Genomic DNA, 27970 nt, shown 5'->3' with positions numbered 1-27970 from the left:
TTATATAAATAATTTTGAAAAAAATAACTACTGTTGACTAAATGAATGCATGATTCCTGTATACAGATCACGTTAATAGAGAGCAAAATCTTGAGTTTCTTCTCATTAAGCGATAGTTGCCAAAGACTTTACAAGGACCTAAAGGATCTTTTGCTACTGGAGTTATCTAATTATTCCTGGAGGTCAAAATAAAGTCATTTCTGTAAACAATTTCTGAAAGATAAAATATTCTTTGGATAAACAATTCTTCCATGAAGATCAGATAAAAATAAATCAAGATTTTGGGTCCCCTGGCTGATGTCTAAGTGGCATTAACTGTCCCCACTCTTCTCTCATCTCCTCTTCTACCTGCCCCACCCTCAGTCACTCTATCATAGTCACCTCCGCCTCTTCAGATATGCCAGGTACCATCTTGCCTCAGAGCTTTTGCATTGGATGGTCCCTTGGACTAGAATTTCTCTCCCAGAGAAGAATTCCTTTTCTCCATATCTCACCTTCTTGGGATGGTTTTCTATGACCACTCTACATAAAACTCCCTACCACAATGCATACAAAACACACACACACACCACCCACATACTTGTGTATATGCATATACATACACAGCAGAACCAATCTCCTTACCTGCTTTTTGATTTACATATACTTCCCACCTTTCAAAATTCATACTTACTAATTACATTCACTCTCTCTCTCCCCATTTTAGAATATAAGTTAAAGAGTTAGGAGTCTGCTTTATACATGAAAGAAATCCTCACGTCTCAAACAGTACCTTGCACATAATAAACCTCAATAAATAATCATGGAATAAATTGAAGCATACAGATTTGACTATGATATTACTAAGTTAGGACTTGGTATCAGCAACATAACTATAAAATACATTTGTGGTAACTCATGCATTAAAAAAATTATAATGAAAAGTAGACATCAGAAGTTACAAATTGAAAGAAAGAAACTACTTACTAAACATAAAAGGAAAAGCTAGCACAGTATTTAGAGGGAAATGTATATCCTTACGTTAGAAAAAAAGGAAAGGCTGAAAATTGATGATCTAAATATTCATCTCAAGAAAGATTCAACATACTATAATAAATTGAAATAATTTAAGAGAAAGGAAATAATAGAAATAAAATTAGTTAAAATAGAAGATGAATACAAAAAGAGAGTTTTAGCAATATCAAATTTGGTTCTTTGAAAACACTAAAAATACTTTTAAAGAAAAAAGAAATGTCCTTGTCAAAAGTGATCAAGAAACCAAGGGAGAAGATACTAAAAAACAATAATCAATGGGGAACACACAGAATTCAACATGAAAGATGAAAAAGGGGAATACTAACTAAAACTTTACTGTAAAAAGCAAAAGTTAGACAAAGTAAGTATTTCCTTGAAAATACCATAAGAAAAATGAGCTGAAAAAAAATAAGAACAACATAGACCAAAATTAAAAGATAAAATATAAGGAGATATGGGTGAAGAAAGGAAATAGAATAAAATCAAAATAGAAAAGCAAAATTAAAATCCACCAGGAAGGCAGTAAAGAGCAGGTCTGATTTTGTGAAAAATCAGATCAGACGTTTAGAACAACCTGAGAATTTCCCTGAAAATGAGGAGAAAACCAAAAGGAGATGGAAAACAATGAAGGAAATAGTAGAAATACAGATTCATTCTAACAAAATATGCATTCTAACTTAAAAAAAAAGAATGTTTTGGGACTTCCCTGGTGGCGCAGTGGTTAAGAATCCACCTGCCAATGCAGGGGACACGGGTTCGAGCCCTGGTCCAGGAAGATCCCACATGCCAAGGAGCAACTAAGCCTGTGTGCCACAACTACTGAGCCTGTGCTCTAGAGCCCGCGAATCACAACTACCGAAGCCCATGAGCCTAGAGCCCATGCTCCACAACGAGAAGCCACCGCAATGAGAAGCCCGCGCACCGCAACGAAGAGTAGCCCCCATCACTGCAACTAGAGAAAGCCTGCACGCAGCAACAAAGACCCAACACAGCCAAAAATAAATGAATAAAACAAATAAATTTATTTTTAAAAGAATGTTTTATAATGAAGTCATAATTAAGGCAATTTTTTTGTGTTTTTTTTAAGTCTTGAGTTGAAATAGATACATGATGTGTATTGATTAACAGGGCTCAGACTAAATTCTTGGTAAAAATCGATGAAAGGAAAAAGTCACATCTAGTAACCTGCTGGTAATTATCTTAATTGTCAGTTAAAAAATAATTACTAAATTTTTAAGCAAATACGCAGAAAAATGTGTTACTCACAAAGGGACAGGAATCTGCTGGTCTCTAACATCTTTTTTACGCTCTGTCAAAAATACAAAATACCTAAAGTTCTGAGAAAAAACATATTGAAACCTAATGATTACAGACACAACTAAATCGTCTTTCATGTCTTAAAGCAACAGACAGGGAGGTAAATATTTGAGAGAGTCAAATATACAGTACTGATATACCTAACCCCTTTGAAACAATTATTTAAAGACATACCAAGTGACTGAAGGGACATCAAAATTAATAAATCTCAATTAGGAAGGCTGTAATATTTCTAAAAGTGGCAGCTTTTCATTGCTCAATTAGTTGGACATCTAATTCAGAATCAGTTTATTTATGTGCCGAAATTTAGATTTTGTAATCCTACATACAAAATCGAGCCTGCTTTGCTTCACATAGCTACTCCTCAGCAGACTTCTTTCTTTCCCCAGAACCAGGCAATTATGTGGAGACATAACTTCCTCCCACTGTTGTATGGGAATGTGTTTGAGGAGAAAACAGTGACTTCACTGTGACAAAGACTGCCAGCATTGTTTATAGTATTCATGTTTTTCATCTACTACCAAGATAATTACAAGTCTTTCTCTTCCATCCACAAAATCAGAGAAGCAATTTTAATATCAAGATAATTAAATAACTGATTTTTATAATTTAAACTCCAGTTTAATAGCTAAAGTAAGTTTTTAAACATTAGGACAAAGCAATAAAAACTAACCAGCGGTCAATAGTATACCAAGCGTCTCTTCATTTCCCCTTCATTCCATGGATTGTAACTGATCTGTATTCACTATGCTTTAAAATCACCGCACAATGTAAAGTAGAAGCTATATTAAACTCCAAAGAAAGAAAGATTTTAAGAAAATACAACAAAATTTTCCAAGCTTATCTTTAAGTAATAGAACTTTTGTTCTATAGTTACAATAGATTTTGTTGTTCTTTGTATTTTCTCTATGTTCCAAAGTTTCTATATTTTTTACATAAGAAATATTAACATTTTAAAACATTACAAGGAGACTAAAATTATGCAAATAAAAAAAGAGTGGATACATGTGTATGTATAACTGGTTCACTTTGCTGTATGGCAGAAACTAACACAACATCGTAAGTCAACTATACCCCAATAAAATTTTTTTTTTAATTAAATTTTTTACAACTCACCAAAATGTTAACAGCAGTTATTTAGTGGCACTGCGGTTAAGGATGAACACTTTTCTTCCCTCAAGATTTCTGTAGTCTAAATTTGTATGAGTAATGTGTTTCATACTATTATTTATTTTCACAAAATGTAATTAATTTAATATTTATTTTCATAACAAAAGAATAATTATACCTATGTTAGGAAGGGTTCCTGAAGGAAATAAAGGACACTCTCGAAAAGATTTACCTGAAAGAGCCTCGTGAAGGGATTATTTAAAGAGGTTTGGGCAGGGTTAGGAACAAGGTAAAAATAGATGAAAGGAAAAAGCCACATCTAGTAGCCTGCTGGAAATTATATTAAATTATCAGTAAAAAAAAAAAAAAAAAATTACTAAATTTTTAAGCAAATATGCAGGAAAATATGTTACTCCCAAAGGGACAGGAATCTGCTGATCTCTAACATCTTTTTTATGCTCTGTCAAAAATATAAAATACCTAAAGTTTTGAGGAAAAAAAATATTGAAACCTAATGATTACAAGGAATGGTGAGACACCCAGGGTTGGGGAACAGAAGAAAGCTGTTCACACTTGTGATTCTGAGGGAGTAAAGGGAGAAAACGGTGCTTCTAAAACCCAGGGAGAGCTGAAACTACAGCAGCAAGGACAATTTGGCATGTGCTGTGGCTGGAACAAAGTCACTGCCAGATACGTGATGGGGGCGGGGAGTGCAGATAAGACTCTGACTCTCCATTCTCTTGCCCTTTGAGATCCCGCCCATGTTTCCCATTGCTTGAACCCAAACAGAGCAACAGGCAAGAGAGCCTACAAGATGCAGAGCACAGAAGTCAGGCTTCTGGAGCACAGAGCAGGACACAGAGGGTGGATAATGAATCTGGGTGGGCAGGTAGGCAGAGGGACAAAAATAACCAGTACAGGCCTCTGTGTACACAACACCCTAGCTGAGAGCATCTGTGCACTTTTCACCTCATTCTCAGACCCCTGACTCAACAACTGAATTAACTTTTGGACTCTAGTCTCTTTTCATCTCTGTTCTACCTGGACCTGGCTATTCTCTGCTATTCAAAGGATAAACTGTAGTACAATAATCCAGATCCAAGATAATGCCTTAACCGGAAGGGCAGCAGTGACGTGGGTAAAAAGTGATCCAATCCTGGATATATTTCAAAAGTAGAGTCCATTGGATTTGCTAATGGACAGATGAAGACTGTGAAACAGGGATGAGTCAAGGATGACAGCAAGCTCTGGTGGCCTAAGCCACAGGGAAAATGGTCTTGGCACCAACAGAGAAGAAAAAAACATCAAGAGCTTAGTCTTGAACATATTGAGATTTCTATTAAACATCCAAGTGGAAATACTGAGTAGTCAGATGGATACTTACATTACATAAGTGTGGAGAAGGTCTGTGCTTGGAGTATAAATTTGGAAGTCACATTTTGTATTTGGTGTGTGAAACCATGTAATTGAATAAGATCATGAAGAAATAAGTGAAAGAGCGCTAAGCCCTGCAACATTCCAACATTTAGAAGGCAAGGAGATAAGAAAGAATCAACAATGAAGACTGAGAAGGAGCAGCCTGTGAGATTGGAGGAAAACTGGGGGTATGTGTTTTACCTGGAAGCCAATTTAAGAAAGAAATTATCCAGAATCCAGGAGGAAAAGGTAAATAACTGTAGCAGATGTTGCTTTAAGTCCAGTAGGGGGACGGCTAGGAAGTAATTATTGGATTTATTAAACAGGGGTTCTTGGTGAGCTTGTCAAGATCATTTTTACTGGATTGGTAAAGGTGGACTCAAAGCAGAACAGGAAGAGAAAAATTAGGGATAGTGTATATCACAGACAATTCTTTTGAGATTTGTTTTTAAAGGCTATTGATGTGGAAAGTGGGGGGATCAAGGTTTACATGTTTATTTGTTTTAAAGATGGAAAAAATAATGGGATGTTGGTATATGGTTGGAAAATACCTCATTCTCTAGAGTGAGATATTCCTCAGGGTATCAGATATCTGACAGCATTTTCTGGAAAAAAAAATATATGTGTATCCATATCTATTTATAAATTCCCTTAAGATTTTGAGAGCTGGTCTCTAAGGAGCTGATTTTAATCTTTGCCATCTCCAAATTAGACAACCTTAGAGAGTGGAAAGATAAATAACGTCTCTGGTGTCTTACAGCATCAATTGATGTTGGCCAGCACTGACAGTTCTTAGTAATTGAAGAACCCATGATTGACTTACTTCTGCCCCCTCCACACTCTGTTTCTGAAACATGAGGGACTCCTGGAGTGAAGGAGGCTAGGCAGAGAGAGATGGGAGCAGAGGCCAAACATGACTTCCAGACAATTCCTACTTCAATGTCAAGTAGACTTCATTTTTATGCTTTTGATGTAATCACTTTCCTACTTCCTATTCTGCATCTCTGCTTCTTCTTCTCCCAGTGAGAAAGAGAGGAAATGCAGCAAGTCATGGGTGGCATTGGTTTTTCTTTATTTTTCTGAATTTTTTCATCATGGTCTTTGGGATCAGGGGAAAAAATCTTCCATACGTCACGTTAGAGTCCATGGCCCTGTTCTGGACTATGCTTCCCATTCCTGACACACTTCTCTCTAAATAGATTTTTTCCATTTCTACACAGCTATATTTCCTGGCAAAACACAAACTGTATCAAGGTGAAATTGTGAGGAAGGCATGGAGCTCAGTTTGGACACTGATTAAATTCAGATATAATAACCAAGGAACTATGTAAGCCACAGGCAGGGAAACGAGGAGTTGATTAGTATGGGCCCAGGGTTAACAACTAGGGAAAATGAGAAAAATGATTAACAACAAGAAATCATTGAGCAGTGCCATTCTCTGCTGGGTCCTGGCAGCCAAGTAGCCCAGGAGTCTTCCCAGATTCCACTTTTCTCTGCTCCCTAAGTTCAGCCTGCCTCCAACTGCTGAATTTTCTTCAAATACCTTTCTTTGGTATTTCTGCAACCTTAGGCAAGCTGAGGGCCTCCAAGCCTTATAGTTTAATGCCTGTCTTTGCCTGGTGTCTGACTCTCACTCTCCAGATTACCCCCACCAAAGAAGTTTCTGCTCTGCAGCAAGAATGAGCACTTACAATTTACTCTCTTTCCAATGCTTCCAAAATCAAATCCAGAGTCCTGGTCTTAAGCTTGTGGATTTTCTATCATTCCTTGTCCCTGTCATCAAGTTTCCCTTTAGAACCCTCTCTCCTAACCCATTCCTTTACCCCTACACCTACTTCCTCTCTTCTAGGGCTTCCAGCTCAGAGTTGACTGTCTTTACCTGTGCTATATATTGTATTCTTAGAGATCAAGTGTTTTCTCAACCCCAGTTTATATGATTCTGTGATTATCTGTTAATAACTCCATAAATTCTGTACACACTAAGGAGATTGCAAGCACTTCAGGAAAAAAAATAATCCATATGGTTTATCATTGCAGCAAAGTAATGGGTGGAACACATTAGACATGAGTCACCCAGGCAGGAGTGTGTCTTTATAAACCTTAGCACATCAGCATGCTGGGTTAAGGAGTGCAATCTTTAGCAAAGAAACCTTAATCCTCTCTGCATAATAACAAAGCAGCACTTACCTAGGCTCAGTGGAAAAAATTCATAGAGCCAATGTCTGGAGGAGAATCAGCTGATGTGCTTTATATGGTCTGTTTAATCAAACACTCATTCCTTTGACTGCATTTGCAGCAACTTTACAACATGGTGTACGATCCCTCCCGTCTGTCTCCTGACTGTCTCTCCAGCCTCCCCCATCAGAGCTTCTCCACATGCTCCTTACACTCAAACCAGCTCCCCAGGTTGTATTGTCCTTCTTCTGAACTGGTCACATAGTTCTCTGTGCCTTGTTTTCCTTCAGACTCCTTTTTCACTTGGTAAACACCTATGCAACTTTCAAGATTCAATTCAAAAGTCACTTCTTCAGTGAAGCCTTTCCGACTGCACATCTCCTAGCAAAGTACCAAGTATCCACAGCAGGCACTCAGTATAGACTTATGGATTGACTGATTATATTTTAGAATCTGTTCCACTTATTGTCTTTCTAGACCTTCAAACTATAAAGGTCTTTTTGGAATTTACTCAAAACCAACCCCAAAATCAAAGTCCCAAACTAAACATATAGCAACAGATTTAATAGTGTTTTGTGTAGGTGTAGGAACAACTCAATCCCATCACTGTGTACAATGATCTGGGTATTGGAACGAAAATCCAAGTATTAACCTTTGTTCTGATATTACTATGTAGGTAAATTTCAAATTGTGCAATAGATGTATTTCTAAAACATTAAATCATGTTTTAAATGCACTGCTGTTTGCCCCTACCAGTTTAAGAAAATCAAAGAAAAAAACACTTATATAAAATAAAACACTTCCTAATATGAACAATTATTCTCAAATATATCTAGTTTGTAAATTTAAAGTCTGGCAAATCCACCTTCTCCAAATTAGGATCCACCATCATTATTATTTATCATTCAAAATAGAAATCTAAGTGTGCAAACGTACAAAAGGTAAGAAAATAGGATAATTTGTAAGAAGATATATAGAACTGGGCAAAATATCCCTAGTTATTCTCATTTTTTTCCCTTAAAAACAAGAAAGCAAAACAAAAATATATACAATTAAAGTATTAAAACCCTCTCATATCATTTAATCTCTATAAAATCACTACAAATAAGCAAGGAAATTATTACTATTGTAACTATTTCATAGATGGAGAAAGTAGAGTCCAGAGAGAGCAAAGCAAAGAATCCCAGGTTATATTGTGTCAAAGCTAAAACTAAGTCAGGCCTGGGGACTTCCAATTCTGTGCTCTTTGGAACTCTTCTATAGAGAAAAAAAAGCCAAGTTCAATAGTATAGCTGTAACATTTACAACTTGAGATGATTTTGGAAATGTTCATCACAATAAGCTTCAGTGAGTAGAAGTTTAATCTGTTAGTGGGAGAGAATTGTTTACTCGGGGAACCTTGATAAGAATAACATTATTATAAGTCATTGTAAATATACAGACTTCACTTAAAAAAAAACTCATGGAATATGTGAAATGGGATATTCCTCACATAATTATAATTTTCGATATAAAAAAATGATATATGCCAGAAACGGTGTCTTTATTCCAACCTTCATGACAATCTGCACAGCAAGTAAAACCATTCATATTTTATAGATGAGAAATTGAGGCTGAGAGCAGTTACTAAATTATCTAGGTTGACATAGAAAATTTACCAGTGTTGTCTCCCTCATTCCTGGCATTATGCCTAGGACAGGGAATGCTTTAGATAAATATTTTTGAATGAATGAACAAACAAAGTAGTAAAGCCATGGTTTGATTCAGGTGTGTCTGCTTCTGAAGGTCAAAGTTTCTTCCTTGTGGCACACTCTTTGCTTTATAGATAAATGTATTGCTGGAGTCTTTAAAAGAGAGAGTGTCGCATGTGAATTTTCAGATGATCTGCTATGTGAAGTAAGGGAGGCCTGGACTGTAAAATGCACTCCATACTGGCGGCACTGAGACCTGCCAGGCCTGATTTCCACTCCTGCCTTTAATCTCTCAGTTGGCTTGTCTGGATATGGCTAAAACTTTAGGCTGGTTGGTAAGTGAATCACTCTATCCCCTCCTTTCCTTCAGCTCCCCAGACTCCATCACACTCTCCCTGGGGTCTTTCCCTGCTCTCCAGAGCTGTACTTAACATTCAAATTAATGCACATGAGTACGCCCTGCCTGTAGGCACCTCTGAAAGGAACATAGGCAGCTTCAACAAGATGACTATTTCCAGTAGGGAGAGATAGCCAGTGACAGGTGAATGCATCCTATTCTATCACATGAAGGACTAAAGATATTTACTTGTCATAAATGGAATAAAAATGGGAATGAAAATCTTTTTTCCAAATCATGAATTCCCAAAAGCAAATCAAGAGGTAAGGTTAAAGAGCAGTCTTTTGTATATAAAAAAGATAAACAAGCAGGACCTACTGCATAGCACAAGGAACTATATTCAATATCTTGTAATAACCTATAATGGAAAAGAACCGGAAAAAGAATATATATATATATATATATATATATATATATATATATATATATATAATTGAATCGCTTTGCTGTACATCTGAAACTAACACATTGTAAATTAACTATATTCCAATTTTTTAAAAACCCAGCTATAGATTTTTAAAAACTCGTAATATATACATGTTATCAGTGTACAGCTCAATGACTTTTCATAAACTAAAAGCACTCACGTAATCAGCACTCAGGTCAAGAAAGAGAACCTGACTCACACCCTAGGATCTCTCCTGGGTCTGCTTTCCAGTCACTATTTATCATCCCAGTCCCCCAGTCACTATCCTTATTTCTAACAACAAAGGTTAGATTGTCTTGTTTCTATACTTTATACAAATGGAATCATGCAGTAAAGTAAATAAATAAAAAATAAAGTCAGGGGATTTTCTTCCACATCCTTGGGTCCTTTGCTACAAATTCTCAGTAAGCAATCAAAGACAAGTTCACAAACCAAGGGAAAATGGTGGGGAGGGTGGGCGGTGTGCAGACCACTGTAACATGTCACCATTGACCCTCATAGGGAAGGTTTGCCCAGCAGGTAACCCTACCTCCTCCCTATTTTCACCAAGGCTTTTCAAGTCTATTATTGTAAAGTGTAATGATTCCACAGACTCTCTGACTCCATCTCCTAACCCCACATGTTGTCTGGAGACAAAGAACCCAATGTGTTGGGAAGGCTCACCTGAGGGTGCACAATTACAAAAGACCAAAAGAGGCACATGGGGATGCAGGGCAAGCCTAAGGAAGTAGACAGAAGAGAGGTTCTTGCAGAACACCAGCTCACTGGAAGAAATACCAGAGACAGCAAGTCGTGAGTAGATAAATTCACAGCACACAACTGCATTTCCTAAGCCTTTTAGCCTCACACTCTCTCTGCAAAGCCTTTGCACCATAGACCATCTCTAACATTCTGAAGGCATAGCCTACCCCATCACCATCATGAGTTGGGTTTTCTCCAGAAAGAAGGATGCAGCCATGCAATCTGGTGTTTGTATAGAAAATACAACAGCAGAGGAAGGGGAAGGTACACTCAAGAACATCTGCTCAGAGACATCATCTGAGAAGTAGTCAAGCACTCACGGGATGGAAACATCTGTTTCTAACAGTTCCGCATTCCAGGAGCCTGGAGCTGCAGGAGAGGCGGAACCTAGAGAGAGGAGCTGGGAGAGGAGAGACTTAAACAAAAAGGAAGTCAGAAATTAAATGATTCCGATAACGTGCAAGGAGATGTTGAAAATAAAGACACAGAGGGTGGGAAGGAGAAGTGTCTCTGGACAGAGTTTTGGTAGTCTTCCAGCACAAATGATGAATATGGCTCCTAAGGAGAAAGAAACATCAACCTGTGCTCTATAGAGCAACTAGAAGGAGCACCAAGACCCACAGTTCCCTGCTAGATGCTTAGGTAACTTGGCCCAAAGTCACAGGTTTTAAGCAGAAACTAGGGTAAATGCAGGTCTCTCAGACCCAGTGACCATGCTGGTTCCCCTACTCAACACTTGAGCTTTTTGTAGCATTTACAGTAACCATTATTCTCTCATCCCTGAAAAGTTCTTCTGCACTGGCCTCCAGGGCTCCTCCCTCTCTGGGTTCTCCTACTACTCCTCTGCCCAGTTCTCCTCAGCATCCTTCTCCACCTCTTCTTTATCTCTTACATACTCCCTATGCCTCCAATTTGTCCCTCATGCATATGAGCCAGAGAGTTAATATTTTCCCTAGATGATATACCTCATCGACTTCTGTATATAACTCTATGCTGATAACTCCTAAACGTTTGTCTATATTAGCTCAAACCCTTTCCTTAGCCCTACATCTACATAACCAACACCATTTCCAACTTCCTCAGAGGAATCACAATCAATATTTCCCAAACTAAGATCGGCAGGTCTATATCTCCAGAGGACACCCCTTCCCATTTTACTCCAAGCTGCATGAAATGCACCACTATGTTCCCATAATTTCCAAAGCAACATGTTGTTATAGTTCTCATAACAGAACATTTTAGTTGTGTATTTACCAATCTTCCCAAAAGACTTGAGCTCTTCAAGAATTGGAACTGTCTCATTCATATGGATCTAAATATCAAGTAGGCAGTTAATGTTTCTTGAATGAGTAAATGTAGATCCTAGTTAGAGACACCACCATAGCATGTCCCACAAGAAGTCATTCTAAGTGCCTCCTTTTCTCTCACCCTCACATCCAGGTGGCCAAGCTCTATATTTACTTACCTTCTACATAACTTCTGAACATTTTGTTCATTACCATTTCTAACCAGTCTCTCCCCAACTCTACCCATCCTTTCACCAATCCCCACCCGGTTTCAACTCTCAAAGATCTAAAGGCAGTTAGTGAGTGATAAAAGTGAATTAAAAAATATAATTGTGGGCTTCCCCGGTGGCGCAGTGGTTGAGAGTCCGCCTGCCGGTGCAGGGGACACAGGTTCGTGCCCCGATCCGGGAAGATCCCACATGCCACGGAGCGGCTGGGCCCATGAGCCATGGCCGCTGAGCCTGCACGTCCGGAGCCTGTGCTCCACAACGGGAGAGGCCACAACAGTGAGAGGCCCGTGTACCGCATTAAAAAAAAACAAAAAAAAAAAACATAATTGTTAAATACATAAAAAGCCAAACCTCTCTTTCTGCACAAGCCAACAGCCCAAAAAGTCCCAAAGCAAGGGAGAAAAGAACCATTAACTTTAAATATTGATTGCTTTTGTAGTGAACATTTTTTAATTGAAGTATAGTTGATGTACAGTATTATATGTTACAAGTGTATAATACAGTGACTCACAATTTTAAAGGTTATACTTTATTTACAGTTATTATAAAATTAACCCCCTACCCCTATATTACCCCTCCTCATTTCCCTCTCCCCGCTGGTAACCAGTAGTTTGTTCTCTATATCTGTGAGTCTGCTTCTTTTCTGTTATATTCACTAGTTTGTTGTAATTTTTGGATTCCACATATAAGTGATATCATATGGTATCTGTCTTTCGCTGGCTGACTTATTTCACTTAGCATAATACCCTCCAGGTCCATCCATGTTGATGAAAATGACAAAATATCATTCTTTTTATGGCTGATTGGTATTCCATTGTGTGTGTGTGTATAAACACATACACACAGATATATATATATATATATATACACACACACATATGATCTTCTTTATCCATTCATCTGTTGAGAGACACTTAGCTTGCTTCCATATCTTGGCAATTGTAAATAATGCTGCTAAGAACATTGGGGTGTGTGTATTTTTTCAAATTTGAAAAATTTTTTCAAATTTTTTCATATATATACCCAGGAGTGGAATTGTGGGATCATATGGTAGTTCTATTTTTATTCTGGGGGGAAACCTCAATACTGTTTTCCACAAGGGCTGCACCAATTTACATTCCCACCAACAGTGTTCAAGGGTTTTCTTTTCTCCACAGCCTCGCCAACATTCCTGATTTGTGTTCTTTTCAATGATAGCCATTCTGACAGTGTGAGGTGACATCTTATCCTTGTTTTCATTTGCATTTCCCCGATAATCAGCAATGTTGAGCATCTTTTCATGTGCCTGTTGGCCAACTGCATCTCCTCTTTGGGAAACATCTCTATTCAGTTCTTCTGCCCATTTTTTATTGGGTTGTTTGTATTTCGATGTTGAGTTGTAAGAGCTATTTATATATGTTGGATATTAACTCCGTATCAGTCATATCATTTGCAAATACTGTCCCACATTCCATAGGTTGTCTTTTCATTTTGTCAATAGTTTCCTTTGCTGCGCAAAAGATGTTAAGTTTAATTAGGTCCCATTTGTTTATCTTTGATGTTATTTCCTTTGCTTTAAGAGACAGATCCAAAAAAAAATTGCTACAATTTATGTCAAAAAATGTTCTCTCTCTGTTTTCTTCTACGAGTTTTATGGTATCTGGTCTTACCAAGGCAATCTACAGATTCAATTCAATCACTATCAAAATACCAATGGCATTTTTCACAGAACTAGAACAAATAATTTCAAATTTGTATGAAAACACAAAAGACCCTGAATAGCCAAAACAATCTTGAGAAAGAAAAACAGAGATGGAGGATTCATGCTCCCTGACTTCATACTACAAAGTTACAGTAATCAAAACGGTATGGTACTGGCATGAAAACAGACACACAGATCAATGGAACAGAATAGAGAGCCCAGAAATAAACTCACGCACTTATGGTCAGCTAAACTATGACAAATGAGGCAAGACTATACAATGGAGAAAAGACAGTCTCTTCAGTAAGTGGTGCTGGGAAAACTGGACAGCTACATGTAAAAGAATAAAATTAGAACATTCCCTAACACCATACATGAAAATGTAGTATTGGTTACTAATAGAACTGGGCATTCTAGTTATTGAACAAAGACTGTTTGGGAGACTAGACCGACCATAAGAACTTTAGTTGCTGAAGAGTAACTAGAGAAGCATAGGACTTTCCTTGTACTTTTTTCATCTAAAGAGAAAGAGAAAGAACTAGCCCACAGAATGCATTTGAAGGGACAGAGGGAGACTAAGGTAAAGTCGCCATATTATTGTGTTCTACAAGTTCTGCTTATTTGACACAACATTTCCCCAAAAGTTGAGCTGTAGTTAAGTAGTTAACATAATTCCATCATTTATAGGCATTTAATTAAAATAATTTTTATTTTGACTTGGCAGCTGTCCAACCATGAAGCTAATGTGTCTCCTCTCCCATGTCTCACCCCATTTGAGGGCCCTTGTGTAGCTCATGAACCCTACTCATCCTGCCTGCAGAGCCCAAACAATAAAGCTTCACTGACTCATTACACTCACTCAGCCAAAGTGCACTCTGAAAAATGTAAATCAGATCATGTGTTTCCTCTATCTAAAATCCTTCCATTAATCCTAATCACCTACAGGATAAAGTCCAAATTGCTAAATAGGCAAGCATGAGCTTCACAGGTCTGACCCCAGTTCCCTGTCCAGCCTCATCTCTTGCCACTACCTGCCACCATGTTCTACTATTGTGGGAATTTATGCAAATGCAGCATGAGGCTACTTTATACATGTTTTACATTGTCTGGAATATTCTATCCTGTATCATGTATCAAGTTCAAGTCTTTACCATTTTTAAGACTTTTAAGAATATCACCAACTCTCTGAAACCTTATTGAATCTCCTTCCCCAGGCCTAGCCATAGTTTATCAGCCATCCTCCTATTATTGCTTTTATCACTTGCACCTGGCTAAATATTTGTTACATATCTGCCTTGCCATCTGGACTGGGAGGCAGGGGCTAAATTTTATCCAAGCTTGGTTCTCAAGCTTTAAACCTAAAACTTGACACGTATTAGTTAACAAAAAAACTTTTCTTGAACTAATATATCAAAGAATGTAGTTGCCTCTAGTAACAATGTAAATTACAATTATTTGGAGGCTATAAAGAATATACATAGTAAAAGAAGGAAGATTAGGCCAAAATAGGTGAAGGAACTTTAAAAGGAACTTCAAATATGTGATTATGTTACGTATTTGTAACACAATGAGAATGTGAAGGAGACACAGAAGATCATAGAAAAGCAAATATTATTTCAGGTTATAGAGGAATAAGATTGATTCTGGAATCTAGAGGTAGCTTGTCTTGACATCACCCCTAGCAAGATTCCATAAAATATTACTGAATCAATTATGTATGATTAAATTGAATCTACAGAGGAAACAGCATTACTGGGAGTAACTATTTCTCTCCTAAAAAATAAAAATCATATATCTAAAATCATTATTTTTGTTCTCTCAAAGTTATTAGTCTGATAATTTAGGACCATGAGATACCTATAAAAAATTTGTCAAAACCCTTATTTGGATCATCACAATATTTTCTTAAACAAGAAACAGAAATACTAAAATATGAGTTAATTCAAGTACTTTGACGTAAGAGAACCCATTCATACTACAGGTCTAACCTCAGAGTAACAAGCATTCTTCCACCTGGGCAAGATGAGGAGAGAGATACCCCATGTAATGTGTTCATATTAAGACCACTGAAGGCTAAAGGTTGAACAGGAACACTGAGAAAAAATCCTTCAGCACCATTCCTTACCCAAAGCACACAAAAAAGAAACTCATCACTAGACAACTTTAAAGACTATGTTAGACAAGAAGTAACTGTAGTAAGGAAAAGTACCAAAAACAAAAATTCAGTTGAAATATTACCAGACTGATTCAATTCTCTACACTAATGGCCTAACAGAAGGAGATGTGCCCATTTCCTTTTGTAAATAATAGTTACTTCAGTCTCTTCTGTTCTTCAACATACTGTCTCTGATATTTAATAAAAAATGATGACACAAACCAAAAAAGCAAGGAAAAGAACCCACTGTCAATAGATAAAGTAGTCAATATAAGCAGACTTAGGGATGCTTAGAACTATCAGATAGGTACATTAAAATAACTACAATTATTATTTTAAAGGATCTAGAGCAGGGATCAGGAAGCTATGGCCTTCAGCACAAATTCAGCTTCTTCTTATATTTGTTTTTTTTTTTAACATCTTTATTGGAGTATAATTGCTTTACAATGATGTGTTAGTTTCTGCTTTACAACAAAATGAATCAGTTATATATATGCATATGTTCCCATATCTCTTCCCTCTTGCGTCTCCCTCCCTCCCACCCTCCCTATCCCACCCCTCCAGGCGATCACAAAGCACCAAGCTGATCTCCCTGTGCTATGCGGCTGCTTCCCACTAGCTATCTACCTTATGTTTGGTAGTGTATATATGTCCATTGAACATAACCACACTCATTCATTTACAATTATTGATGGATACTTTTACACTACAATGGCAGAGATGAATAGTTATGAGACTATAGATCCTATAAAGCATAAAATATTTAATATCTGCCCTTTTACCAAAAATAAAATAAAAAGACTTGCTGAAAAAAAAAAAGACTTGCTGATCTCTGGTCTAATGGAAAAGGTTGACAATGTGCATAAACAAATACAGAATATTGACAGACAGATGGAAACTATAAAAGTCAAATGGAAATGCTACAAATAAAAATGATATCAGAGATGAAGAATTCCTATGTTGGGCTCATTGGGAGGATGAAAACTGTATAGCAATAAATTTGTTACTTTACAATGTGTCAATGCCTATAGAAATTAACCCAATTGAAACACAGAAATATAAAAAAGGAGGAAACTAAACAGAATAGAAAATCTAAGAGGAGTGGGAAGTATCAAATGGTCAATGAAAATGTGATTGGAGTCCCAGAAGGAGATAGAACAGAATAGAGGAACTATTTGAAGTGATAATGAAAAAGAATTTACCAAGCACTGTCACCTAGACCTGCAGCTGGTTAAATGACGATGTCCAGTAATGTGAAGGGTTAAATAAACGGATGCTGTAACTTAAACAGAAGACTTTCATAATATAAAACATACTTCTGACTTTCATCCTGTCCTTTATATACTTTTGCTGATGATTTATGTGAAAATATAGATTTACTAATCAATTTTTTGGATGACATTGATCTAAGACACAAAAACAAATCACAGTGAGTGGAAGAAGCAGAATCAGTAATATCTAGATAGGCTTACTTGTACAATGGGCCAAACTATAAATATAATCACGAACTTTAAATACATAATACAAACCTGTAAAAATAGAGGGTGGAAGAGGCTTGGCTTAATTGGATATCCAAAGTATAGTGGATTTACATGAAAGTGAATTCCATACAAACCAGTTATCTGTGTGTGATGTGACTCCCAAACAAACGGACGTACTCCCAAATGGTATCAGGAGAGGTACAGAATTTAAGGCAATCAAAGTAAGAGTCCCCTTCTAGTCTTCAGCTAGCCTATTGAAATCAGTGGACCATTTGACAACTACATTGTTAATAAGTACACAAACTACATTGTATTCAAATGTAAGTGGCAGGAATGATTGAGAGGACTTGAAATCACACCAACAGAACAAGAGATGTTTAACTTGAGAACAGTCAATGCAATCAAGACATGAAACAATTCTCAAAAGTCAAAAGGGAATTAAACTTGTTTTGTATGGCTTCAGGAGACAGAATTAAAACATGATTATGAATTCTGAGAAATCAAATGATAGTTTGATATACTGGGAAACTTTTTAACAGAGCTGTCCACAATAGCTGCCTGATAAGGAAGTGAGCTCCCCATCACTACAGATGTCCACATAAAAACTTCATAATGCAGATAAGACTTAACCATAGGATTGGTGGTTATGTACATAGCCTTCCCACCTGGATTGTCTATATTTATGTAATTCTGGAAAGAGGAAGCCATATGGAGAAGAGAAAAGGGAAATGAAGATGATGGTGGGACCAGTCACTAAAACAGGTGTGGATTTAGGAGGAAAAAATAATCTCACATTTCACGTTGCTTTTGAAGTGCCTGTCAAATAACCTATCAGAAATGTTAAGTTGGCAATTAGTTACATTGTCTGGAGTTTAAAGGAGAGGTCTGAGCTAGAGATAAGTTTGGATATATTCATTGCATACTCCCCAACAGAAATATATAATGAATCTATTTTTAATAATATATTTTGCTTAATATGACACATTCAAAATATTATCATTTTAGCATGCATCAATATAAAAATTATGAATGAGATAACTATATTCTCTTGTTGTTTGTAATAAGTCTCTGAAATCTGTTGTGTGTTTTACACTTTTATTACATCTTAATTCAGATACCCACATTCCAAATGCCCAGTAGCCACATCTGGTTAGTGGTTATTTACTATACTGGACAATGCAGGCATAGATGATCACTGAATTCTTTAAAATTGATAAATATGGGGGGAAAATGCTTTAGGATTAAGCAGTGATAAAACCCAACAGAAGAAAATATGATATAGTCAACAGAGACGAAAAATCTGGGAAAGTATATTGATATGAGAGCCATGAGAAGGAAGTGAAGATGTGTAGGATCAATTATGTTAAATTCTGCTGAAAGTTCAGGAATTAAAAAAAAAAAATCTGTTAGATTTAGGTATGTAGCAGAACTGGGTACCATGGGCAGGACAGTAGCTGCATGACAGTGGATTGAATAAGGACAGTTTGAACTCAGTTATTCTCAGAATGAGTAGGAATGTGCTCAGACATTATGGTTCTCTGCCCAGTTAGCCAAGGGCTTTGGATCTCTGTTGGTTAATCCCTTAAAGGAAAAGAACAAAGGGCAGGTTTCAGGGCGCCATCTCAGGAGGCTCCTACGCAAGGCACAGAAACGAAACAGCAGCAATGCCTCCTTTTTGCACATATCACATTCTTTTGTAGTGGATTCTTTTAGAAGATGCAAGCTTTCTTCCTATTCTTCAGTCACAATCTGGGATAAAAATTGTTCAAAGCATAAAATAAGGCTTTAAAAGAAGGATTCATCCTTTAAAAGAAGGATTCCCTGGACATCTTTGGGTGAGGAAGGGATGGGGGAGCATCTTCATGCATGGAGCTGAGATACTGATGGTGACTCTTCAGAACTAACAGGTAGGCAACAGATGAATGATGCCTTTGTGGTGGTCACCAGGGAACAAATCCAGGTGTTTATGTGACCTAGTCTCAGCTCCATTCAGGTAGATCTTCTCACAGCTCCGTCTATAAGACACTATTAGATAAACGATATCTGCATGTTCTGCCAAGCACAGCAAGGACACAGCTAGGTCCCACAATGCCCTCACTTAGGGGGCCATATCCAATAGTCTTTATCATTGCTATCTACAGAGCTGTGTCCATTGGCCAGAGACGCCCCCAGCTACCTCCCATTACAAGTGAGCATATCCCCTGGAAAAGAAATGGGATAGAAAAGAATGATATTTTTAGAGACAACATGTCTTAGGTCCAGATGCAGTCTCAGTCCTGAAGCATCAGACTCTATGAACAAAACTTCACGTTCAGGCCAATGGGTTCAAATGAAGAACACATAAAGATTCTATTATATGGCCTGTTTGCCTTCAGTTGACGCATGGCAAGTCTGTGCTCATTCATTTACTTGTACATCATGGTACAAGAATAAAAGAGGCCTGAGTTCTAGCTCTGTGTGATACTGAGCAAAGCCAGTCCCTTTTCTGGGCCCTCAGTCATTTCATCCTTTTTGGCTCTGACATGATCTGATCCTACCTCCATCAGTTCAATGCTCTCAGGTTTCTCTACTACCCTTGGTCCCCCTAGGATCTCTGTTCTCTTCAAAGTGTTTTCTCCTGCCAGCTCACTCAGAGGATTCATGATGACTGTGGTTGCCATAGGAATGATTCATCTATCATAAAGGTGGCTGCATGAGATCACATATACTCGAAAGAGAGCTAGAGGGGGGGAAGTGATATTCAGAACCAGGAAATAGATCCACACTGAATGTGGATGACAGCTTAATGAGAGGGAGCGATAAAGTCTGTGCATTTTCTGTAACTCTCATGTGTATTTGAACTGCTCTGAGAGCACAAGTGCAGATCCACCATCCAACATGCCACCCACGTGTTTCCCATGCCCATGCAAGACACTTCCTCCACAAAGATAGAATGTAGTATGTAAGCTGTAAGGAATCAGCCCCCTCCTCACCAGCCACTTGATGAAAATGGAAGGTCAGGAGAGCCTGGGTGATGCTGGATACCATGCCCTGAGCATCAACAAGCTGCCTGCTTGTTTATGATAACTTATTTGTCATTTACAAGAAAGGGCTGGAGACAATTTTGAAAAGATTTAGTTTTTTACATAGTTTGTTTAATACTCGAACTTGTTCTTTTTATTCTTGAGGTGGACCATTTGTATTACAATATAATCCAACTGCCAATACTTCGATGGTCATTTTCTTTTCTTTCCCTAATAGGACTTCACAACAGCCTACACTCTAATTTCCACCCCAGACTGAGTATTGAAACTCAGTTGTGAATTGAACATCCTGTCAATACTGGTCACAGACTGAGCCCCCTATTCTAGCCCTAGATGGCCATCCTCCCAAGCCTAGCCATGGACAGAACCCTAACTCAAGCCACAGAGAACCCTGTGGGTGGCCAGAGAGTGACCACCATTAACTAGAGCCAGTTATCTCACCATGACCCCGGAAGGGAGCAGAGGAGAGGAGAGGTGGGTGGTCAGTGCTAGCCAGTGCCACATGGGGCCACACTTGATTGTACATGTCTCTCTAAGGATGGGTCAGAGGCATTTTTATTATGAAATATGATACATTCATTTTACAGTTTCCTAGCAACAGGATGCCAATCAGGTGGCTGTAATTCAAGGATTCTTCTTTATTAGGAAGGAGCTGGGAGCAGCAGGGTAGGGTGGGAGGACTTCCCAACATGAGAAACAACTGACAGTTTGCTTTGAGGATGAGGAAACCAAGCCTGCAGAAGAAGGAACCTTGGAGAGTTTGCCTTTCTTCCTTCAGACTCTTTGAAGCAGGAATTCGCCCTGCTGCTGCTTCTGCTGGCTTCTTGCTTCTGCACTAATTACTAGTGTTGATGGGTCCAATTTCAAGTCATATGGCATGTTCCTGAATCATGCCCAGAGCTTGCTCTGTGCACAAAACACTGGCAGTACAAGACAAATCAGGACAGGAACAATAAACCGTCTCAAACTTCCCTAGCATGTTGGCTAAGATTTGGAAATGCTGCAATCACCAACTCACGTGGATAGGTCCCTGAGACATTATCCTGTGGCTCATTCCCACTCTTTTTAGCACCTGCAAATTTATTACATAAGATACTATTTTGTACTCAATTTAATTAGTTAGAACTATCTGTAGTCATTTGAAATACTCTCCATGTTGATTAAAATAATTAGTGTAGGGCTACTAAATATTTACCTAAGATATGAATCCAGGGGGAATTTGATAAATTTAATTAGCAAGAACTAATTATTGTTATGATAGGAATTAGAGTTTAATAAATTTAATTACGGAGCACAAATGACGGTTTCTTAATTAATAGATACTAGTTGCAAACACAAGAGCCATGATCATATTTTCAGGCAGGACATGCTATTCAGCACACCTTCCAGATGTCAACTCTAGCAGCCATGGCGACTTACAATAAGAGGAGCTAACACCTGTAAAGTGCTTCTGCTGTCAGGCACAGGTCTAAGAGCTGTTAGCATATGAATTAATTTAATTCTTACAACAACTTTACCGTTGTCCACATTTTACATGTATAGAAACTAAGGCACTGAAAGGTTAAGTATCTTGCCTAAGATTACACAGCTAGGAAGTGGCAGAGCTGGCATTGGATCCCATGCAGTGTAGCTCAAGCATCCATGCTCTTTACTATCTCTAATACCTAAACCAACCAAACTACAAAAATAAAAATAGAAAGTGTGAATGTTCAAAAGATCAGCAACCAAAATGCTCAAGTCTGCTTTGTTAGTCAAGTATAATAGACTTGTGTTGTTTGCAGATTTCATTTACACAATTGTGGAGATTCTGAAGAGACCCTGAAGGCATCTGGCCTTGGGTCATTTATAATTTTGCTGAGGCTCAGATGTGGAAAGGCTGGGGTGCTGAAACTGATGAGTAGTGAGAGAGCAGAGCTGCATTCAGGGCTGCATTCCAAGAGTACTCTGTGGTGCTTCCTTATCTGGCCCGTTCTGCATACGTATTCTATTTGGAAATTTTCTACCATCATGGCATTTGCGAGTTTGGAGAATCAAGAGAGTATCAGGGGTCTACTATGTAATAACTTTGCAAAAAGTACAATTTGTACTCCAACCAATCACGGGCATGCGCCTCATTCAGTCTAGGATATTTAAAGCTGAGAGTCCTTTCACAGTAATCGAAATGGTCCTGAATCACTGCCTATCTGACCAGACATGGCAGGTTCCACATGATCAGGCCCTGACCTCTTGCACTCCCTATTAGGAAATGCCTTTCTTCAAGAGGGTCTGGCTCATTTCTAACTTGATATCAAAATAGGGCTTTGGTGATGTCCCTGAGTGCTGTAAATGAATTCACAGGGAAGATACAGACCCTCCCATCACAATCCCTTTGGTGCCAGGGATATTCTGTAAGGACAATGACTCTTACCTGGGGACAATTACATAAGGTAATCCATGTCAATGAGCTCACTACAGCACTTGAGCTGTATTCAGTATTGGTTGTATATTTTCCTATATTTGTAATAAAAAAAAAGGGAAGACTCTTGGAGTCAGTGTCCAGAATCCCATGAAAGGTTGGTGTTTCAGGATGCCCAGTGGAACAGCCCAACCTGTGCTTATCCATACCTATGGTCAGATGAGCCATAAGTATGCAAATTATGGCCACTGCAGGAGGAAATACAGAGCAAGGATCCCCTCCAAGTCAAATGCTCTACATGAGGAGCTGAAATTCTCCTATCTCTCAGTGTTTCATAGAGTGATGCAGAGGACCACTTGACTTGGCCTGTAAGGAAAGTCCTTGCTTTGTTCTTGAGGCCTGGAACCTGACAAACTGTACACATCACTTGGATCTCCAAGGGCAGCCTGGCTTGCAGAGATCAGTTTCCTAAGTAGATTATTTGACAACAAAGTATATGAAGAGCAAGCCAAACACGTGGAATGTTTACCAGGTGGAGACATCAGCTGCAATCTTCATGCTCTGCACTTGTGTCCCCAGCTCTGATCAGAGCAGAAGTCTCTCCTTCAGTCCCCTGGTCTGGGTAGCAGCCTTCTGAATCAGCAGCTCCCTCAGGAGGCAGACCAGATATAGGCATAGGTTGCACCCCAAGTTCATCCCTCAGAAATATCTTATCTGGCTTGTTTCTAAAGTTCTTCAAGGTTTCGTCTGTAGCTCACCTTACTTGTAATTGAGAGAAGTCGCTATAAACTTCCCCTAAGTCCTGCGCTGAGTCATACAGCAGTGATATTTTCCCTTGGTCACATGCTCCAGGATTCCGTCCACTCTTCATGGGAGCCCAACTCATGGAATGAAATCCTAGTGAGTCCCAGAATCAAGCTCATTGCACTTTTAATGGAAAACTCTTCCTGTCCTTGATACATTTTTACATAACAGTTGACAAGTCAGTGCCTCATTCTATGCCCCGCTACACATATATTTGGGCCACCAAATATGACCCAAGAATTTATTAAAGTTGGCCATTTTGCTGTAACCAGAGAAGTCATTGGATGTCAATAAAGCCAGCTTTACATTAGCAGAGGCACGCTAGTATAGAAGAACTCAAGTCTTCTGATCCCAATTCAGTGCTCCTTTCATTGTATGCAAAATGATGTAGAACTTCTTTCTAAGAACACATGTCCTGTAGGCTTAATTGCCATTCTGAAATCTGGACAATGTTTGGAATGGATGGTCTAACTTCTTTCAAAATGTTTGAATTATTCACATTAGCAACATGAAGCAAGACCACTAGACTCAACAGATGCTTCCTAGAGCTTTTTTTCCAGGAAAAAGGGTTGACTGGCTACTGTCATAGGCACCGGTCCCCAGTTCCCAGCTCATATTCTTACCTAGTGTCCTTCCCATCAAGAATTCTGTCTTTGGGACTTCCCCGGTGGCGCAGTGGTTGAGAGTCTGCCTGCTGATGCAGGGGACACGGGTTCATGCCCCGGTCTGGGAAGATCCCACATGCCACGGAGCGGCTGGGCCCGTGAGCCATGGCCGGGGAGGCTGCGTGTCTGGAGACTGTAAAAAAACAACAAAAAAAAGAATTCTCTTTCACCTGTGCCTTTGGGACATTGGGGAGTGCCAGGGCTTCATTCATGGGGCAAATGGGTAATTGTTAAAGGACAGCATTATGGGGAGATTGCAAAAACCCAGATAGTCTAAGGCCCAGGGCTTTCTATTCAAAGTGGGGTTCTGGAAGATCTAGATTGATGCCAAAGTGCAGAACAAGCCTGGAGATCACCTCCCTCAGGCTCAGCTTTGTCTTGAAGAAATGGCATTTCTCCCTCAGGTCAATCCTGAAACCCAGTTGAATCTAAGGGGAGCAACACGGGAGGGGGAAAAAAAAAGATGAGAAAAACCAATAAATAGTAATAACAGGAAGCAGGAAAAGACAGGCCTGGATGTGCAATTCCTTTTGTGCCTGCTGAATGAACTCTGGTGGGGATGTGGAAAGAGAATTATCCTATTTATATATTGAAAGGAATTTTAAATATGCATAGGCAGGGAGAGCGGATCCACAGAGATTGAAATGCAAAACACAGTATGGTCTGAGCATCTCTCCTTCTATCTTCCAGTACCATTAGCAAGTTCCTTGCACCAATTTCTGGAAAGCTCCTTCTAAAACTCAGAGCCATCCTTCTCCTTACTCAGCATTTCTATCTTAGAAAAGCAATTCTATTTTTATAAAGAAATGGGCCTTCACTTGCAAAACACCTTGCAAATGCTTTCAGACAGAAACAGAGCTCACGTTTCTACACTGATGCACACACATGTCCAACCAACCCATTCACACACACACACGCACACACACATATACACACACATGCACGCCTCCTTCTGCACCACAATCTCCTGGCTGCTTGGCACTAAGGTGTTTTTTTTTTAACATCTTTATTGGAGTACAATTGCTTTACAATGGTGTGTTAGCTTGTGTTTTATAGCAAAGTGAATCAGCTACATATATACATATATCCCCGTATCTCCTCTCTCTTGCGTCTCCCTCCCATTCTCCCTATCCCACCCCTCTAGGTGGTCACAAAGCACCAAGCTGATCTCCCTGTGCTATGCAGCTGCTTCCCACTAGCTACCTATTTTACATTTGGTAGTGTATATATGTCCATGCCACTCTCTCACTTCGTCCCAGCTTACCTTTCCCCCTCCCTGTGTCCTCAAGTCCATTCTCTACAACTGCATCTTTGTTCCTGTCCTGCCCCTAGGTTCTTCATAACTTTTTTTTTTTTTTAGATTCCATATATATGTATTAGCATACGGTATTTGTTTTCCTCTTTCTGATTTATGTCACTCTGTATGACAGACTCTAGGTCCATTCACCTCACTACAAATAACTCAACTTCATTTCTTTTTATGGCTGAGTAATATTCCATTGTATATATGTGCCACATCTTCTTTATCCATTCATCTGTTGATGGACACTTAGGCTGCTTCCATGTCCTGGCTATTGTAAATAGAGCTTCAATGAACATTGTGGTACATGACTCTTTTTGAATTATGGTTTTCTTCTGGTATATGCACAGTAGTGGGATTGCTGGGTCGCATGGTAGTTCTATTTTTAATTTTTTAAGGAACCTCCATACTGTTCTCCATAGTGGCTGTATCAATTTACATTCCCACCAAAAGGCACAAGGGTTTTAGATACTGTAGGTTCATAACATGCACATGGAAACAACTTTTCACGCTACTGTGCAGGGAGACACAGTAGTGTGGATTAAAGGCCATGGGAAATATCATCATTCAACTGATCACAATCACTTTGGGAACATGTAAAAGACAGAAAACTGGTCATATTTCTTCATTAATATACTTCATTCACATTGAGAAAACAATCTTTTATTCCACACAAATATCTCCTTCCTTACTAAATCTCCCCATTCACCATCCCCACCAAGCACACATTACCTCTCCTAAAACAGAAGGAGCTACTGTCCTCAGAGGCTTCATTGAGGACCAAATAAATAGAGTAGCTGCTGCTGGCTCCCCTACCATGGACCAACACACCTTAAGTTCCAAATCAAAGCTCTGAAAGAAAGAGGAATTACTAAATAAAAACAAGACCTTTAATCCATTTGGAGTTTATTTTTGTGTATGGTGTTAGGGAGTGTTCTATTTCATTCTTTTACATGTAGCTGTCCAGTTTTCCCAGTACCATTTATTGAAGAGGCTGTCTTTTCTCCATTGTATATCCTTGCCTCCTTTATCATAAATTAGGTGACCATATGGGCATGGGTTTATCTCTGGGCTTTCTATCCTGTTCCATTGATCTATATTTCTGTTATTGTGCCAGTATCATACAGTCTTGATTACCGCAGCTTTGTAGTATAGTCCGAAGTCAGGGAGCTTGATTCCTCCAGCTCCGTTTTTCTTTCTTAAGATTTCTTTGGCTATTTGGGGTCTTTTGTGTTTCCATACAAATTGTAAAATTTTTTGTTCTAATTCTGTGAAGAATGCCATTGGTAGTTTGATAGGGATTGCACCGAATCTGTAGATTGCTTTGGGTAGTACAGTCATTTTCACGATATTGATTCTTCCAATCCAAGAATATGGTGTATTTCTCCATCTGTTTATGTTATCTCTGATTTCTTTCATCAGTGTTTTATAGTTTTCTGAGTACAAGTCTTTTGCCTCCTTAGGTAGGTTGATTCCTAGGTACTTTATTATTTTTGTTGCAATAGTAAATAGGATTGTTTCCTTAATTTCTCTTTCTGATCTTTTGTTGTTAGTGTATAGGAATGCCAGAGATTTCTATTCATTAATTTTGTATCCTACAACCTTACCAAATTCATTGATTAGTGCTAGTAGTTTTTTGGTGGCATCTTTAGAATTTTCTATGTATAATATCATGTCATCTGCAAACAATGACAGTTTTACTTCTTTTCCCATTTGTATTCCTTTTATTTCTTTTTCTTCTCTGATTGCCTTGGCTAGGACTTCCAAAACTATGTTGAATAAGAGTGGCGAGAGTGGACATCCTTGTCTTATTCCTCATCTTAGGGGAAATGCTTTCAGTCTTTCACCATTGAGTATGATGTTTGCTGTGGGTTTGTCATATATGGCTTTTATTATGTTGAGGTAGGTTCCTACTATGCCCATTTTTCTGGAGGGTTTTTACCATATATGGGTGTTGAATTTGTCAAAAGCTTTTTCTCGACCTATTGAGATGACCATATGGTTTTTATTCCTTAATTTGTTAATATGGTGTATCATATTGTTTGATTTGCATACAATGAAGAATCCTTGCATCCCTGGGATAAATCCCACTTGATCATGGTATATGATCCTTTTAATATGTTGCTGGATTCTGTTTCCTAGTATTTTGCTCAGGATTTTTGCATCTATGTTCATCAGTGATACTGGTCTTTAATTTTCTTTTCTGTGTGATGTCTTTTTCTGGTTTTAATATCAGGGTGATGGTGGCTTTGTAGAATGAATTTGGGAGTGTTCCTCTGTCTGCAATTTCTTGGAATAGTATGAGAAGATCTGCATTAGCTCTCCTCTAAATTTTTGATAGAATTTGCATGTGAAGCCATCTGGTCCTGGACTTTTTAAGACCAGACACTATAAAACTCTTAGAGGAAAACATAGGAAAAACACTCTTTGACATAAACCACAGCAATATCGTTTTTGACCCACCTCCTAGAGTAATGAAAATAAAATAAATAAACAAACAAATGGGACCTAATTAAACTTAAAAGCTCATGCACAGCAAAGGGGACCATAAACAAGATGAAAAGACAACCCTCAGAATGGGAGAAAATATTTTCAAATGAAACAACGGACAAAGGATTAATCTCCAAAACATACAAACAGCTCATGGAGCTCAATATCAAAA

General features: G+C 38.4%; 1 long non-coding RNA gene across 1 annotated transcript in view; it reads left to right on the top strand.

Annotated features, from left to right (window-relative positions):
* The first annotated feature begins 4792 nt into the window (after positions 1 to 4792).
* LOC138414229 (uncharacterized) overlaps positions 4793 to 27970 on the top strand; it is a 36430-nt gene continuing 13252 nt past the window's right edge. Inside the window, exon 1 of the long non-coding RNA XR_011246669.1 lies at positions 4793 to 5106. This is a non-coding gene — a long non-coding RNA (uncharacterized lncRNA). The remainder of the gene's footprint in view (positions 5107 to 27970) is intronic.

This window comes from Delphinus delphis, chromosome 12 (assembly GCF_949987515.2).
Source record: "Delphinus delphis chromosome 12, mDelDel1.2, whole genome shotgun sequence".
Classification (NCBI taxonomy): domain Eukaryota; kingdom Metazoa; phylum Chordata; class Mammalia; order Artiodactyla; family Delphinidae; genus Delphinus; species Delphinus delphis.
The sequence above is the reverse complement of the archived record's forward strand: the minus strand, read 5'-3'. Positions and strand labels throughout refer to the sequence as shown.